Here is an 18,879-nt window from a genome sequence, read left to right as displayed (position 1 = left end):
ATAATAATCATAAAAATGTATAATTTTAGAATATAAAGTATGTTTAAATGTAGACCTTCAGGTACTAAAGCACCCTATTGCAATACAGTATTATTATATAATATAATATATTATTATTATTATTATTATTATAATGGCAAACTGTGTTTATAAAATTAATTTGAAAATAAGGCTGTAATACTGCACTGTATTTAACTGTCTGAAACAGATTTATTCTAGTTTTAAACATATTGATAGTCATTTTTATTTATTTTTTGTTGTATTTTGATGTTTTTAATTTCACTTCAGTAAATTATGACTTTAGGTTTTTAATTTATTACCCAGTAAAAGCCTTGATATTTATAAATGTGTATTTAAAACACAGATATTTAAAAAAGAATAATACATCAAAAGATCTAATATCTACCAAACTACAAAAATCACTCAGTGTTGATTTGAGGTTTTTGGACATTTATTCCAGCTCATAAATCCTATAAAACATGCAGCATTAAACATGAACTTCCAGCAGATGAACATCTCATAATACTGTCTGGAAGTGAGAAATGTACAGGTTGTTTTACTCCATACACATGAACTTACTTTGATCAGAAACACAATCATACTCCAAATCAATTCATCAATAAAGTCAATAAAAGAATCCCAAACTGCTGTGTGTCTTGTCCTCGCTATTAATGACGTCATTAGAGCTCCACTACTTCTAATTACCTGCTGTGACAGTGAGCTCTAATACACATCACACTGCCACCTACTGGTCATTTATGATTCTGCAACATTCATAGAGTCACTCCGGTCAACTTCCGGTTCTCAACTCGGATTCACTCGCTTTATACACAGTTTACAGCCGTTTTATCTTATTTATGACTGTAATATCACTCTTCTCTCAGGAACAACAGAAAAGCTGTGAAGACATGATATTTTATCCGCTCTTTACCTCTGTAATGTGCGCATGCGCATAGTGTCAGGTAAAGAGACCGGGTTACGCCACAGACGGAGGGCGGGCATCTGCCTGTGACGTCACAGTAAGGCAACGTCTATAATTGGGAATGCGTCTCTGTTTCTCTCATTTCCAAGGTTTTGCTTGTGAGTAAAGAGGCATAAACATGGAGCTCTTCAGAAGGTTAAGAGAATTTTTTCAAAGCAGAAGAACAAAGAAAACTAAGCAGATTGCTGAAATGAAGGAGAAGCTGGAACACATGGAGAAAGTAGAGAAAGACTTGGATGCATTTTCTCTTCTAATGATAGAGAAGATAACAGAAGAGAAAGAAGAGAAAGCCATTCTGCTACAGACGGTGCAAAAGCTGGAGGCTACTTTGGCTTCTGAGCGAAAGCAGCAGGAACAGGACATAACTGAGAGAAGCCAGAGCTGGGCAAGAGAACAAAAACAACTGGAGGAACATGTTGCTCAGCTTGAGTTTATTTTGGAGCAGACCACCATGGAGCTCCAGTCTTCCCTGAAAATCCATAAGGAACTGGAGAAAACTGTAGACTGTGAGAGAGAGAGCTGGACAAGAGAACAAAAGAAAGTGGAGGAACATGTTGCTCAGCTTGAGGTCACTTTAGAACAGACCACCATGGAGCTCCAGGATACTCAGAATCACTGTGAGAAAATAAAAAATAGTGCAGAGCAGGAGAGAGATCATTTGATCAGAGAGAAAGAGCGACTGGAGGAACGTGTTGCTCAGTTTGAGCCCACGTTGGATTTTGAGGAAAAACAAGAGGACGAAAGAGAGAAAACTAAACTTGACATAGAGGAGAGGAACAACTTACAGCTTCAGACCAACAGGGGGCTCCAGGATACCCAGAATCTCTGTGAGGAAGAAAAGAAGACTTTGGAGAATAAAACAGATCATTATATGAGAGTCCGAGAGATGGGAGGAAATTGTTGCTCAGCTGAGACAAGAAAACATTCAAAAGAAAAGGAGAAATAGAAAAAAAAGGAGACGACAAGAGAAACAGAGAGTCTGAACATGTCTTTTTCCTCTTTCTGTATCTCTTTTGGCTATTTATGATAGTTTTACACTTATAGTCAATAGTATAAAGCTGAGTGTAAAGCTATTGTATCTTGTAGATCGTCTCGTCTTTTAATCATTTTTTATTTCTGTCTTGTCAAATCTTATTTTAATCTTTTTTTAAATCTTGATTTTAATCTTTTTCTACAAAGAGTCACAATAAACACTATTAACAACCATGATTTTTGTCTTCCTTACAAACGCTGTATGACCTCCTCGTGGATTTTTCCACTTAGTTTATATCGCTCTTGTGGGGCAGGGGGCTGTGGCTCGGGGTCATAATGCTGAGGGGGAGGGAGGTCAGGAGGAGAGGAAACTGGTCCTCAGTGCCACATTGTGCAAAACACCACACACCCTGATAATCTTACACACTTTTTCCGGGTGGTATAGAAGTCTTCCACCTGAGACATCCAGAGCTCCACATCTGCATTTCAGGAGGAGAGAAGTGTCTGAGGGGTGAAGCCTCTGTCACCTGTCATATTATAGACTACATCAGGACAATGTTTATAATTTCTACATATTGTTAAAGTCACCAAGAAGCCAGTCATCACGTCCTGCAGCTGCCTGTAGTCTGTTCCCTACACTGCTATGTGTCAGGATAAAGGAATCATGTGCTGAAGCAGGTCAGTGTGCCACAGTGAAGGAAAACCTGATGTATCGACTACCCACCTTAATAATAACATCCAAAATGACAGGCATTATGACACTCAGGGCAGATACCAGACCTATAGCAGACCCTGTCTGCCATTTCCCACTAGAAACAACCTGTTGTCATTAACCCCAGAGTGGTGAGGACCTGTATTTGGACGGGGACGGCATGGTTCTGGTGTGTTTCCCTCTGTACTACTGGACCCAATTCAGCACATAGATCCAGGAGCACAGCTGTAGGAATCTAAATCAGATTATTAGCCAGTCATCATCCAGACCAAGAAATCATCATGGTCCCTGGAGATTTTCTCTTCTTAATCTTCCATTGGCACCACAGCATTAATGATTTATTCCAGCTCATTATGGAAAGATAAAATAAACTGATATTTGGTCCTGTGCCATGAACATAAAGCAATAATAGCTACAGAAAAGCTCCTGCTTCCTCTGTAGCGGTATTTAAATCCCATTTAAAATGCTTTCAGTGATTCTACATTCTGTTTATATGAAGTGTTTCAACAGTTTGCATGTTAATTGGCTGTATGGTGCATTAAAGAGCATTTTAGGTGAATTTATGAACCACATCTGGCTGGAAAAGACACGTGTCCAAATACTTTTGACAACACAGTGTGTATCAGCTGAAAAGCAGCAGCTTTGGATCAGTCGCTTTTCCACTGATTCAACTCTGAAAAATCACTTTTGATTTTTATTATATGAAATATTTAATATTCTTTATTTGATATTATTTAAATTATTAATACAGTGGAACCCGGTTATGTCGATGTCCTAGGTGGTCGCCAAAAAGCATCGAGGTAACCGATGATTGAGATAAACGAAAATCAAAATGGTGGCAATATATTAACGTGCTTGAAATTTCTTTATGTACATGATGTGCGTTAATAAATGAGAATGTGCATGCACGTGTTTTTGAAGGTTTTTTTTACACAACAGCGTTGCCGCGATTTGTTTGATGAAGGCATGTTATAAAAATACATACAGTACATGTTTATCTGTCAGGAATCCACCTGCCACGCCCCCTTCGGCCCCTTCAGCGTGTCAGGTGTTTTCTCGCCGCTTTCTCTGAAGCTCCCGGCTTCATTCGCGCACATATGGTGCTCGTTTATCATCATCACCAGCTCCTATTTAAACTTCCACACTGTCACCGTCCGTTATTGTTGGTATATGTTGGTTCACAGCGGTCGTTGTTATCGCTCATGTGTATCCCGGTACGTGCCTTCCCACCGGCACTCTCTCAACGGCTGCTCTTTTCTTCCCAAAGCCGCGCCCTACTAACACTACGAACACTAGCACTATCTAACAGCAGAGATTCACCAGTATACAATACAACACCTGTAGCAGCTGTAAGACTTGATTTTTCCGCCACTTCCGCGACTTCTTCTGCGGCTGCACCGAGATAACTGACATTAAATGGCAAATTTTTCCCCTTGTGCTCGAGATATTAGGGTTCGCGACATAAAAAGTCGACATAACAGATAAAAAATGCTTAGAAAAAGCACTTATATATATATAAACAGCAGAAACAGAAAGCTGAACCTCTACAAACCCAAAGAGTCGCAGAAAATCTCTGAGGAAACAAAGATTCTTAGGTGAGGGAAGAGAAATGAGGATGGAAACCCGAGAGTGACTGGAGGAAGCTGTACAGCTGTTCAGCAATATGACTTCAGCACTAGAGAAAGAAAACCAGAGAAAGAAAAGAGGAGATCAAGCTGGACATGTCCTACATATAATAAAGTACAAACATATCAGTGATTATTGTAACGGATATTTTTTCTTCCTTAAAAATAAATAAATATCTTAAATATAGTGTGTGTTTTGTTTCTATTATAAAATTATTATTGTACATCATTTAAATTTAACTAAGAATTAAAATCCACATGATAAAATGTTGGGAAAACGGGACAAAAGTAAATGATAATAAAATAAAGGTTCTGTTTAAACCCAATTTTACATGAACAGAAGTTAAAGTAATAAAATAAACAGTTATTGAACAGTATTCACAGCATCAGTTTAAATATTAAATCACAATAACACAGAGATTAAATCAGTTTACAATACATGAGTTCTTCATGGGTTCATCTGATCACACAATACTATAAAGTTTAGTTCCAATGCAGCCTCATAACATCATAGTTCAAGTATAACTTTTGACAACTGCAGTTAGTAGAAAAACATCAGAAAGAACTATTTAATAGATTCATTTTAATAATTCAGTCCATTCAGTTTGGTCAATTCTGTTTAAAATGATTCGGTTTGGTGATTTTGACTCCTTAGATTCAGTTCAAGTGACTCGGTTCAAGAGAGTTCAGTTCAATCACTTCTAAAACAATGGGGTTCAGGAGAGTCGCTTTACCGTTTCAGCTCGACTGAGTCTGAATCCATAGATAGTTCCTGAAATGTCCTTTCAGCAGTCTCTCAAAAAACACAAAATTACATTCATTTTAATCAGCTTCATTTAACTTCTGTTTCATTTAATTATATCACAAACATTTAGCTTAAAATTAAACATGAACCCCCTGTATGTTAAACAGTAAACAGTTTAAGTTTTAGACAGTTTAATATTATCAAGAAAAATATCTTGCTTTGTAAAAGATCATCACATATAACTAGACAACAAAACACCACTAGAGGGCAGTGTGAGACTGACATCTGACAACCAACTGCAGTTATTATTATTATTATTATTATTATTATTATTATTATTATTATTATTATTATTATTATTATTATTATCATCATCATTATTATAGTTTTTGGGGGTTTATGAATGTTCCTTGCTTTGACGAGGATGTGTTGATTGTATAACACTCAAATAACATTGTTTAATCAAACCAATTATTGGAAATGTAATAATTTTATCTCTTTGGGTTTCATAAATATGTAAATCTGCATATAATAATAATAAAATTAATCATTCTAAAATAATAAATGTTTAAATATATGTTAAATATAAATGTAAAATAAATGTTAAAGTATTACATTCTAAAGTCCAGCAAACACGACATGGGAGTCAATTCCTTGTAGCATTTTCTTGAACTTGGTTTGCAGGAGAAAATCTGGTTTTGTTGAAATAACAGGTTAACAGATGATAACTGGATAAATAACTAATGAATAAACTCAGCCTGGCTTCCACTATTTCCTATAACTTCATGGTGTGACTGATCAACTTTATTCCCTGTAGTTCTCCTTTTCTCCTTCCTTAGTGTCCAACTTCTCTTACAGCTTTACCGGTCATCACATCTCCTTTACTCGCAGGAGGTCCTGGATTCGACCCCCAGTGGAGCCATGCCCTTGAGCCTTTTGGAATTCCTATTGTCCATTTCTGTTACAAGCACAATGCAGAAACACCAAAAGTTGTTTATTTATTTCCAGGATTGAGTAACAATTTGTGACAAATACGTAAACCTCATTCATGTTTGCTAGCTGCATGGTTCCACTGGGGGTCGCAGAAGAACCTTCTGTGTGTAAAGCAGATGTGATGACCACTACCCTATGGATCCACACAATCACCTGCACCTGCATATGTTTCCAGACTGCAACTTTTCAGCTTTGGGAGACTTGTTCCCAATGTACCCTCAGCTTTCTGATCTCGGTTGACAGGATTTCAAGTTAATTTTAAATTCTAGAGTACATGATTTATTCATTAATATGAAGAAGATTAATCCTCATCATTGATCCTAATAGAGTGTCTAAGAGGAGCTACTCTAAAAAGCTGTAAAATCAGTTTTTAGCCAACGACCCTGCTTCAGTGAAGAAAGACCTAAGAGACATGGTGCAGTCATAAAAACCTGGAGCTTAACACGATCAAAACAGTGGAGATGATTGTGGATTTTAGGAGAAACCCCCTGCTCTCCCCCCACTCACCATAATGAACAGCACTATGGCAGCAGTGGAGTCATTCAGGTTCCTGGGCACCACCATCTCTCAGGGCATGTAGTGGGTTCTATTGCTAAACATTAACACCTGAGAACAATCGGATATCAGTTGCGCTGGCGCAACTCCGGATCAGTCGCGTTTCCACTGGGATTCAACTCTAAAAGACCACTTTTGATTTTTATTATATGACATATTTTATATTATATATTTGATTATTTGTTTGGACTTTTCTTTCCTCAGCATCGCTTGGATTTTCCTCTTGTAGCTCCGAGAGACATCGTGTTCCAGGTGGAGGATGAAGACCCTCTGCTGGGATAAAGCGATAATTTTATCTGTGAGAAGTGTAAGCTAGTTTGCTCTTTGACGGAGAAGATCTTAGCATTAGAGGAGCGCATCCAGAGTCTAGAGAGAAGTAGTGAGTGTGAGAGCAGTCCAAGTTCTGCAGGGGAAAGTCTGGATGCCCTAGGTGAAGGTACTATTCCCCCGACTCCGGCATTAGAGCCCTCGCAGCGGGCGAATGGGTGACGACTCGGCATACTCGCAAAGCCAAAGCTAACGCTAAGGCTCGCCCACGGGAGCACCATTCCTCTCCGCTTCGCGTGTCCAACAGGTTTGCTCTCCTCAGTGAAGCACCCGCTGAGAAACCTGAAAGAGCTCTGGTTTTAGGAGACTCCATTCTGAGGCACGTGAAACTAGCTAGACCTTTGGGGCACCAGCAGCACAGGTTATGTGTATACCGGGAGCCAGGGCGCCGGACATAGCAGGTCAGCTTAGATTCTTAGGAAAGCACAGGTTCTCTAAGATAGTTTTTCACACAGGAGCTAATGATATACGCCGACAGTCAGAGGTTACTAAGAGTAACATTATAGAGGTGTGTAAATTAGCGAAGGCAATGTCCGATGCTGTAGTATGCTCTGGCCCCATCCCAATGCGACGTGGCGATGTAGCCTACAGCAGGTTATGGTCGCTGAACTGCTGGATGTCCGAGTGGTGCTCCAAAAACAATGTGGGCTTCATTAATAATTGGAGCATTTTTGAGGGCAAGGCTGGCCTGTTAGGGCGGGACGGTGTCCATCCCACCCGGGAAGGTGCTGCTCTCATTTCTTGTAGTATAGGTCATAGTCTCAGAACAGCACTAGTTAACAAGTGACTGTCTAGAGCCAAGGCCAGGAGCAGACAGACAGGCTAAACCGACCGCCTGCTAGCTGCACAGAGTCGTCACTCAGGATCCACCATATTGAGACTGTGTCTGTCCCCCGAGCAAAACCAAAATATAGGAACTATCAGAAAGTCTGTTTAAGTAACCTGATTAACATTAAATTAAATAGGACTGAACGCACAGCCAGCACCTCTGATCTAAAAATAGGATTGTTGAATATTAGATCTCTCACGCCAAAAGCGCTTACTATAAACGAAATTATTACCGACCAGGAGTTTAATATAATGTGTTTGACAGAAACGTGGATTAAATCGAATGAATATGTAGCATTAAATGAGGCGAGTCCTCCTGGGTATAGTTACATACACCAACCCCGTCTAAATGGCAGAGGAGGCGGAGTAGCAGCTATTTATAATAATAATCTAAACGTCACACAAAAGACTAAACACAAATGTAAAACATTTGAAGTTCTCTACACCAACATAAAATATTCAGTGTCTGAAAGCAGGTCAAGTCAGTTAATTCCACTAATTATTATTTATAGACCCCAGGGCCCTACTCTGATTTTCTGATAGAATTTGCAGATTTCATTACAAATCTAGCTACTTCTTTAGACAAAGCATTAATTGTTGGAGACTTTAATATTCATTTTGATAATCAGGAAGACTCCTTAAGAGCAGCAGTTGTGTCCATTCTAGATTCAGTGGGAATTAATCAGAATGTTATAGGACCCACTCTTAGTGGTGGACACACTCTCGACTTGTTGTTAACATTTGGATTAAAAATAAAAAACTTAGTCATAATTCCACAGTCTGAAGCTATTTCAGACCATTATCTAATCTCCTTTAAAATTTGCCTTAGTCATCGCATTTCTACCTCACCACGTTACCGTGTTAAGCGTACTTTCACGTCAGCTACAGCAGCGCGTTTTATTAATTATCTTCCCGATATTACGATATTAGATAGATCTCCGTCAGACCCCGCAGAGCTCGACTGGGCCACTGAACATCTAGAAACAACGTTACGTTACACTCTAGATGATGTAGCTCCCCTTAAGACCAAAATGATCAGGCAGAAAAATTAGCACAGTGGTATAATGATCATACGCGCACCTTAAAACAGACCACTCGAAAACTAGAGCGTAAATGGCGTCAAACAAAATTAACAGTATTTCAAATAGCATGGAAGGAGAGCCTCCTAAATTATAGAAAATCTCTTAGTGCTGCCAGATCAGCATATTTCTCCACCCTCATAGAAAATAACAAGCATAATCCTAGATTTTTATTCAGCACGGTAGCAAAATTAACAGGGAATAAAAGCACTGCGCTAACATGCACACCATCAATAGGTAGTAATGATTTCATGAACTTTTTTAATAATAAAATTGAAAACATCAGGCAAGAAATCCAGACGGTTAATATAAATCCAAATTATTTTACAAGTAACCCTGTAGACAGCAGTGTCATTATAGCAGACAATCAATTACAAAGCTTCACTACTATTCATGAGAGTGACTTAATTTCATTAATCTCCTCATCAAAATCATCAACCTGTATTCTCGATCCCTTGCCTACTAGTTTCTTTAAACAGATAGCTCCAGAGGTAATCAAACCTGTTTTAAAAATAATTAACTCTTCCATTAGCACTGGTTATGTACCGAAATCCTTCAAACTGGCAGTTATCCACCCCCTTATTAAGAAACCTGACCTTGACCCATGTCAGTTGTCCAACTACAGACCGATATCAAATCTCCCCTTTATATCCAAAATTTTAGAAAAGGTTGTAGCACAGCAGTTATGCTCACATCTGCTTATGAATAACATTTTTGAAATGTATCAGTCAGGATTTCGCCTCATCATAGCACAGAGACGGCGCTAGTTAAGGTGGTAAATGACCTGTTATTGGCCTCTGATCAGGGTTTTGTCTCCTTACTTGTTTTGCTCGACCTTAGTGCAGCTTTTGACACCATTGATCACACTATACTGCTTGCTAGACTTGAGAATGTTGTAGGAATAAAGGAACAGCTCTCTTGGCTCAGGTCTTATTTGACTGATCGCTATCAGTTTGTGGATGTAAATGGTGAGTTCTCCACGCTCTATGAGGTAAAGTTTGGTGTTCCTCAAGGATCTGTCTTAGGCCCACTGCTTTTCTCTTTATATATGCTGCCTCTTGGTGAAATTATTCATAAACATGGGATTCGCTTCCATTGCTATGCTGATGACACACAGCTGTATATTTCAGCAAAGCCAGATGAGAGAGATCAGCTTAACAATGTTGAGAAGTGTGTAAAGGACATTAGACAGTGGATGCTTAATAACTTTCTTCTGCTCAACTCAGATAAGACGGAAGTACTTTTACTAGGACCACATGCAGCTAGAAGTAAACTTTCCGATTACGTAGCATCTCTGGATGGTGTTTCTGTTTCAGCATGTACGGCTGTCAAAGACCTTGGTGTGATTATTGACATGAGTCTTTCCTTTGAGTCTCACGTGAATAATATCACCAGAATCGCCTTCTTTCACCTTAGAAATATTGCTAAGATTAGAAATATGATGTCGTTACAGGATGCAGAAAAACTGGTTCATGCTTTTGTTACTTCTAGATTAGACTACTGTAACGCTTTACTGTCTGGGTGTGCGAGTAAGTGCATCAATAAGCTTCAGTTAATCCAGAATGCAGCAGCAAGGGTCCTCACTAGATCTAGGAAATATGACCACATCACCCCTGTTTTAATCAGTCTACACTGGCTCCCAATCAAATCTCGCATTGACTATAAAATATTACTACTGACGTATAAAGCACTCAATGGTCTCGCACCGCAGTATCTGAGTGAACTTCTGTACCAGTATGATCCTCCACGCCTACTTAGATCAAAAGGTGCTGGCTATCTGTTGGTTCCTCAAATAATGAAGACTACAGCAGGGGGCAGATCTTTCTCTTATAAAGCCCCACAGTTATGGAACAGCCTTCCAATCAGTGTTCGGGACTCAGACACAGTCTCAGTGTTCAAGTCGAGGTTGAAAACGTATTTATTTAGTCAAGCCTTTTATCAGTAGATTTCTCTTAGGTAAAGGCACAGATCTGGAGGGAACATGGATATAGAGTGTTTGGTGAACTGGTATATTTGTATGCTGTCGTCCCCTCACATTCACACGTTCACTCAGGTTTGTTGACGGTGGTGTGGTGGGTCGTCTCTTATCCCAGAGATCCCTCATGTCTGTGTTACCTTCTGGTTCTCCCTTTTAGTTATGCTGCCATAGCGAGTCTTGCCGGAGTCCAAACTGCACAGTGACATTAACTTTCGTACACCAATAGTTACACTTAATAATCCATATCCTTCTCTTCCCGTCACCCTCTCTCTCTCTCTCTCTCTCTCTCTCTCTCTCTCTCTTTCGGTCGAGTTAAACATGCTCCTGAGGCTCCAGTGACCAGTGTTCCTGCCCTCTCCTCCTTGGATCTTCACACTTCTGTGCAGCTCGGGACGGTCTCTTAATTCCGGAGTAGAACGGGTGCTTTGAGGACGGATTGGACTGTAGTTGGTGTCGGCGGTCTGCTGCACTGACTCGGGAGTGCAGTTTGCTTCTGATCATCATCACTGTACCCCACAACATTGTATATCTGCTTCAAATGGACATTTGGTGCAACCCAGATGAGGATGGGTTCCCTCTTGAGTCTGGTTCCTCTCAAGGTTTCTTCCTTATGCCATCTCGGGGAGTTTTTCCTTGCCACAGTTGCTCATCAGGGACAAACATACTTACACAGAACATATTTATGTTTAATCACCACATTATCTGTGTAAAGCTGCTTTGAGACAATGTTCATTGTTAAAAGCGCTATACAAATAAAAATGAATTGAATTGAATTGAATAAAGTGAACTGTAGGACACCTGGAACGGTGAGTTTCCGAGCTTTATGAATTTTATTCTCTTTAAAACACAGAGTTTATCATTTATTATTATTATAATTATTATTATTGAGAAACAAGTCACCCATAAAATCCCCAAACAGGCGGAAAGGTGATCAGGACCATCGATACCGGAGTGAAGAGGGGAAAAGCGATGTTCCTCATTTTGTGTTTACTCCTGATCATTAGCATAAAGATCACAGACTTGCAGGAAAAAGTAAATAAATTTGACAAAAATTATAGACTGGTTATTTAGCTTGATAATTCTTAAATGTCATAATCTTGTAATCTTCACTTCTGCACATTACTCTTCAATGCCATAGCCTTAGATCCATCCTGTACTTCTTAATGATGTCCACACATCTCTGCACTGTTACTGCTTTTATATTTATCCACTGTACATATGTTTACATATTTATCATATTTATCATCATCTATCATTTATTTCCATAAATGTTGCAGTGAGCAGAAATGGACCTTTCAGCTAATGGTGTAGGAGACCAATAAACTTATAGATACCAAGAGTTTACTTATAGTTCACTACAAATCTGATATTTAGACTGAGAAGGAAAACTATTAAAGCTAATAATAGCTAGCTGGCTAGTTAGCTAATTTTGCTAAATAATTGTATTTATCTTTTATAGTCCTTTTCTGTATTTTGATCTACATGTATACAGTGAATGGACACTCTAGGAAATAATAAAGATGTAAAAACAGGTATAAATGTGGGAGTGAAATGTGTCCTAGTGTATGACTGAGTTGTTCCTCTGTGTGCTTCAGTAACTGCTGTTAAACTGAGAGGAAAGAAAAATGGCTTCAGTTCAGCAGAAATGAACTGATAAACAGTGTTAGGAAAAGACAAAGTGTTCAAATATTTACTCAAATATAAATTGTGATAACTTGTTAAAATGTTTTTAATGGTTTATTAGTGGATTTATTCAGGTTTAAACACACAAGCTGGTGGTGAAGGTAATATTAGTAGAGCCTCATTGTGGATGTGAACATTAATGACTAAACCCTTAATGACTAAATCCTTCATCCTCTTCCTCATGGCTGTGTTTTAGGAGCGTGAGCAAGAACGAGGCTCACAGTGTCCTGAAGTCCCAGTATGAATCTATAACCCACAACAAGGAGGCGCTACAGGCAAAATTTTCATCTGTGTGTGCGTTTAATCAAATTCTTATTGACATTTTCTCTCTCATACACTAAACATTGTTCTAATGAGTCCTTAAAAGTGTCTTAATGTGTGTGTACATGTCAATAAAACCAACAGCTTTCTCTTGTTAAACTTCCAGGTTTTCTGGATGAAGCTGAGACGACATGATCATTTTACTTATGCTCACTGAATTTCTTGTGCTAATCCATGTGCTCAATTATCAAGTACAGATGTTTAAGTGAATCAGGTTCTGCCCACATTTAATTTAAACAAAGCACTAAAGCTGCAAGAAAATACCTCAACGTCAGTTTCTGTCAAATTCCTTTAGTCTGTTCCCTACACTGCTATGTGTCAGGATAAAGGAATCATGTGCTGAAGCAGGTCAGTGTGCCACAGTGAAGGAAAACCTGATGTATCGACTACCCACCTTAATAATAACATCCAAAATGACAGGCATTATGACACTCAGGGCAGATACCAGACCTATAGCAGACCCTGTCTGCCATTTCCCACTAGAAACAACCTGTTGTCATTAACCCCAGAGTGGTGAGGACCTGTATTTGGACGGGGACGGCATGGTTCTGGTGTGTTTCCCTCTGTACTACTGGACCCAATTCAGCACATAGATCCAGGAGCACAGCTGTAGGAATCTAAATCAGATTATTAGCCAGTCATCATCCAGACCAAGAAATCATCATGGTCCCTGGAGATTTTCTCTTCTTAATCTTCCATTGGCACCACAGCATTAATGATTTATTCCAGCTCATTATGGAAAGATAAAATAAACTGATATTTGGTCCTGTGCCATGAACATAAAAGCAATAATAGCTACAGAAAAGCTCCTGCTTCCCTCTGTAGCGGGTATTTAAATCCCATTTAAAATGCTTTCAGTGATTCTACATTCTGTTTATATGAAGTGTTTCAACAGTTTGCATGTTAATTGGCTGTATGGTGCATTTAAGAGCATTTTAGGTGAATTTATGAACCACATCTGGCTGGAAAAGACACGTGTCCAAATACTTTTGACCACACAGTGTGTATCAGCTGAAAAGCAGCAGCTTTGGATCAGTCGCTTCCACTGGGATTCAACTCTGAAAAATCACTTTTGATTTTTATTATATGAAATATTTAATATTCTTTATTTGATATTATTTAAATTATTAATACAGTGGAACCCGGTTATGTCGATGTCCTAGGGGGTCGCCAAAAGCATCGAGGTAACCGATGATTGAGATAAACGAAAATCAAAATGGTGGCAATATATTAACGTGCTTGAAATTTCTTTATGTACATGATGTGCGTTAATAAATGAGAATGTGCATGCACGTGTTTTTGAAGGTTTTTTTTACACAACAGCGTTGCCGCGATTTGTTTGATGAAGGCATGTTATAAAATACATACAGTACATGTTTATCTGTCAGGAATCCACCTGCCACGCCCCTTCGGCCCCTTCAGCGTGTCAGGTGTTTTCGCCGCTTTCTCTGAAGCTCCCGGCTTCATTCGCACATATGGTGCTCGTTTATCATCATCACCAGCTCCTATTTAAACTTCCACACTGTCACCGTCCGTTATTGTTGGTATATGTTGGTTCACAGCGGTCGTTGTTATCGCTCATGTGTATCCCGGTACGTGCCTTCCCACCGGCACTCTCTCAACGGCTGCTCTTTTCTTCCCAAAGCCGCGCCGCGCCCCTACTAACACTACGAACACTAGCACTATCTAACAGCAGAGATTCACCAGTATACAATACAACACCTGTAGCAGCTGTAAGACTTGATTTTTCCGCCACTTCATGAGTTCTTCTGCGGCTGCACCGAGATAACCGACATTAAATGGCAAATTTTTCCCCCCTTGTGCTCGAGATATTATGGTTCGGCGACATAAAAAAAGTCGACATAACAGATAAAAAATGCTTAGAAAAAGCACTTATATATATATAAACAGCAGAAACAGAAAGCTGAACCTCTACAAACCCAAAGAGTCGCAGAAAATCTCTGAGGAAACAAAGATTCTTAGGTGAGGGAAGAGAAATGAGGATGGAAACCCGAGAGTGACTGGAGGAAGCTGTACAGCTGTTCAGCAATATGACTTCAGCACTAGAGAAAGAAAACCAGAGAAAGAAAAAGAGGAGATCAAGCTGGACATGTCCTACATATAATAAAGTACAAACATATCAGTGATTATTGTAACGGATATTTTTTCTTCCTTAAAAATAAATAAATATCTTAAATATAGTGTGTGTTTTGTTTCTATTATAAAATTATTATTGTACATCATTTAAATTTAACTAAGAATTAAAATCCACATGATAAAATGTTGGGAAAACGGGACAAAAGTAAATGATAATAAAATAAAGGTTCTGTTTAAACCCAATTTTACATGAACAGAAGTTAAAGTAATAAAATAAACAGTTATTGAACAGTATTCACAGCATCAGTTTAAATATTAAATCACAATAACACAGAGATTAAATCAGTTTACAATACATGAGTTCTTCATGGGTTCATCTGATCACACAATACTATAAAGTTTAGTTCCAATGCAGCCTCATAACATCATAGTTCAAGTATAACTTTTGACAACTGCAGTTAGTAGAAAACATCAGAAAGAACTATTTAATAGATTCATTTTAATAATTCAGTCCATTCAGTTTGGTCAATTCTGTTCAAAATGATTCGGTTTGGTGATTTTGACTCCTTAGATTCAGTTCAAGTGACTCGGTTCAAGAGAGTTCAGTTCAATCACTTCTAAAACAATGGGGTTCAGGAGAGTCGCTTTACCGTTTCAGCTCGACTGAGTCTGAATCCATAGATAGTTCCTGAAATGTCCTTTCAGCAGTCTCTCAAAAAACACAAAATTACATTCATTTTAATCAGCTTCATTTAACTTCTGTTTCATTTAATTATATCACAAACATTTAGCTTAAAATTAAACATGAACCCCTGTATGTTAAACAGTAAACAGTTTAAGTTTTAGACAGTTTAATATTATCAAGAAAAATATCTTGCTTTGTAAAAGATCATCACATATAACTAGACAACAAAACACCACTAGAGGGCAGTGTGAGACTGACATCTGACAACCAACTGCAGTTATTATTATTATTATTATTATTATTATTATTATTATTATTATTATTATTATTATTATTATTATTATCATCATCATTATTATAGTTTTTGGGGGTTTATGAATGTTCCTTGCTTTGACGAGGATGTGTTGATTGTATAACACTCAAATAACATTGTTTAATCAAACCAATTATTGGAAATGTAATAATTTTATCTCTTTGGGTTTCATAAATATGTAAATCTGCATATAATAATAATAAAAATTAATCATTCTAAAATAATAAATGTTTAAATATATGTTAAATATAAATGTAAAAATAAATGTTAAAGTATTACATTCTAAAGTCCAGCAAACACGACATGGGAGTCAATTCCTTGTAGCATTTTCTTGAACTTGGTTTGCAGGAGAAAATCTGGTTTTGTTGAAATAACAGGTTAACAGATGATAACTGGATAAATAACTAATGAATAAACTCAGCCTGGCTTCCACTATTTCCTATAACTTCATGGTGTGACTGATCAACTTTATTCCCCTGTAGTTCTCCTTTTCTCCTTCCTTAGTGTCCAACTTCTCTTACAGCTTTACCGGTCATCACATCTCCTTTACTCGCAGGAGGTCCTGGATTCGACCCCCAGTGGAGCCATGCCCTTGAGCCTTTTGGAATTCCTATTGTCCATTTCTGTTACAAGCACAATGCAGAAACACCAAAAGTTGTTTATTTATTTCCAGGATTGAGTAACAATTTGTGACAAATACGTAAACCTCATTCATGTTTGCTAGCTGCATGGTTCCACTGGGGGTCGCAGAAGAACCTTCTGTGTGTAAAGCAGATGTGATGACCACTACCCTATGGATCCACACAATCACCTGCACCTGCATATGTTTCCAGACTGCAACTTTTCAGCTTTGGGAGACTTGTTCCCAATGTACCCTCAGCTTTCTGATCTCGGTTGACAGGATTTCAAGTTAATTTTAAATTCTAGAGTACATGATTTATTCATTAATATGAAGAAGATTAATCCTCATCATTGATCCTCATAGAGTGTCTAAGAGGAGCTACTCTAAAAAGCTGTAAAATCAGTTTTAGCCAACGACCCTGCTTCAGTGAAGAAAGACCTAAGAGACATGGTGCAGTCATAAAACCTGGAGCTTAACACGATCAAAACAGTGGAGATGATTGTGGATTTTAGGAGAAACCCCCTGCTCTCCCCCCACTCACCATAATGAACAGCACTATGGCAGCAGTGGAGTCATTCAGGTTCCTGGGCACCACCATCTCTCAGGGCATGTAGTGGGTTCTATTGCTAAACATTAACACCTGAGAACAATCGGATATCAGTTGCGCTGGCGCAACTCCGGATCAGTCGCGTTTCCACTGGGATTCAACTCTAAAAGACCACTTTTGATTTTTATTATATGACATATTTTATATTATATATTTGATTATTTGTTTGGACTTTTCTTTCCTCAGCATCGCTTGGATTTTCCTCTTGTAGCTCCGAGAGACATCGTGTTCCAGGTGGAGGATGAAGACCCTCTGCTGGGATAAAGCGATAATTTTATCTGTGAGAAGTGTAAGCTAGTTTGCTCTTTGACGGAGAAGATCTTAGCATTAGAGGAGCGCATCCAGAGTCTAGAGAGAAGTAGTGAGTGTGAGAGCAGTCCAAGTTCTGCAGGGAAAGTCTGGATGCCCTAGGTGAAGGTACTATTCCCCCGACTCCGGCATTAGAGCCCTCGCAGCGGGGCGAATGGGTGACGACTCGGCGGCATACTCGCAAAGCCAAAGCTAACGCTAAGGCTCGCCCACGGGAGCACCATTCCTCTCGCCGCGTGTCCAACAGGTTTGCTCTCCTCAGTGAAGCACCCGCTGAGAAACCTGAAAGAGCTCTGGTTTTAGGAGACTCCATTCTGAGGCACGTGAAACTAGCTAGACCTTTAGGGGCACCAGCAGCACAGGTTATGTGTATACCGGGAGCCAGGGCGCCGGACATAGCAGGTCAGCTTAGATTCTTAGGAAAGCACAGGTTCTCTAAGATAGTTTTTCACACAGGAGCTAATGATATACGCCGACAGTCAGAGGTTACTAAGAGTAACATTATAGAGGTGTGTAAATTAGCGAAGGCAATGTCCGATGCTGTAGTATGCTCTGGCCCCATCCCAATGCGACGTGGCGATGTAGCCTACAGCAGGTTATGGTCGCTGAACTGCTGGATGTCCGAGTGGTGCTCCAAAACAATGTGGGCTTCATTAATAATTGGAGCATTTTTGAGGGCAAGGCTGGCCTGTTAGGGCGGGACGGTGTCCATCCCACCCGGGAAGGTGCTGCTCTCATTTCTTGTAGTATAGGTCATAGTCTCAGAACAGCACTAGTTAACAAGTGACTGTCTAGAGCCAAGGCCAGGAGCAGACAGACAGGCTAAACCGACCGCCTGCTAGCTGCACAGAGTCGCCACCAGGATCCACCATATTGAGACTGTGTCTGTCCCCGAGCAAAACCAAAATATAGGAACTATCAGAAAGTCTGTTTAAGTAACCTGATTAACATTAAATTAAATAGGACTGAACGCACAGCCAGCACCTCTGATCTAAAAATAGGATTGTTGAATATTAGATCTCTCACGCCAAAAGCGCTTACTATAAACGAAATTATTACCGACCAGGAGTTTAATATAATGTGTTTGACAGAAACGTGGATTAAATCGAATGAATATGTAGCATTAAATGAGGCGAGTCCTCCTGGGTATAGTTACATACACCAACCCCGTCTAAATGGCAGAGGAGGCGGAGTAGCAGCTATTTATAATAATAATCTAAACGTCACACAAAAGACTAAACACAAATGTAAAACATTTGAAGTTCTCTACACCAACATAAAATATTCAGTGTCTGAAAGCAGGTCAAGTCAGTTAATTCCACTAATTATTATTTATAGACCCCCAGGGCCCTACTCTGATTTTCTGATAGAATTTGCAGATTTCATTACAAATCTAGCTACTTTAGACAAAGCATTAATTGTTGGAGACTTTAATATTCATTTTGA

This window comes from Silurus meridionalis, chromosome 4 (assembly GCF_014805685.1).
Source record: "Silurus meridionalis isolate SWU-2019-XX chromosome 4, ASM1480568v1, whole genome shotgun sequence".
In the NCBI taxonomy this organism is placed as follows: Eukaryota; Metazoa; Chordata; class Actinopteri; order Siluriformes; family Siluridae; genus Silurus; species Silurus meridionalis.
Note: the sequence above shows the minus strand (reverse complement) of the source record.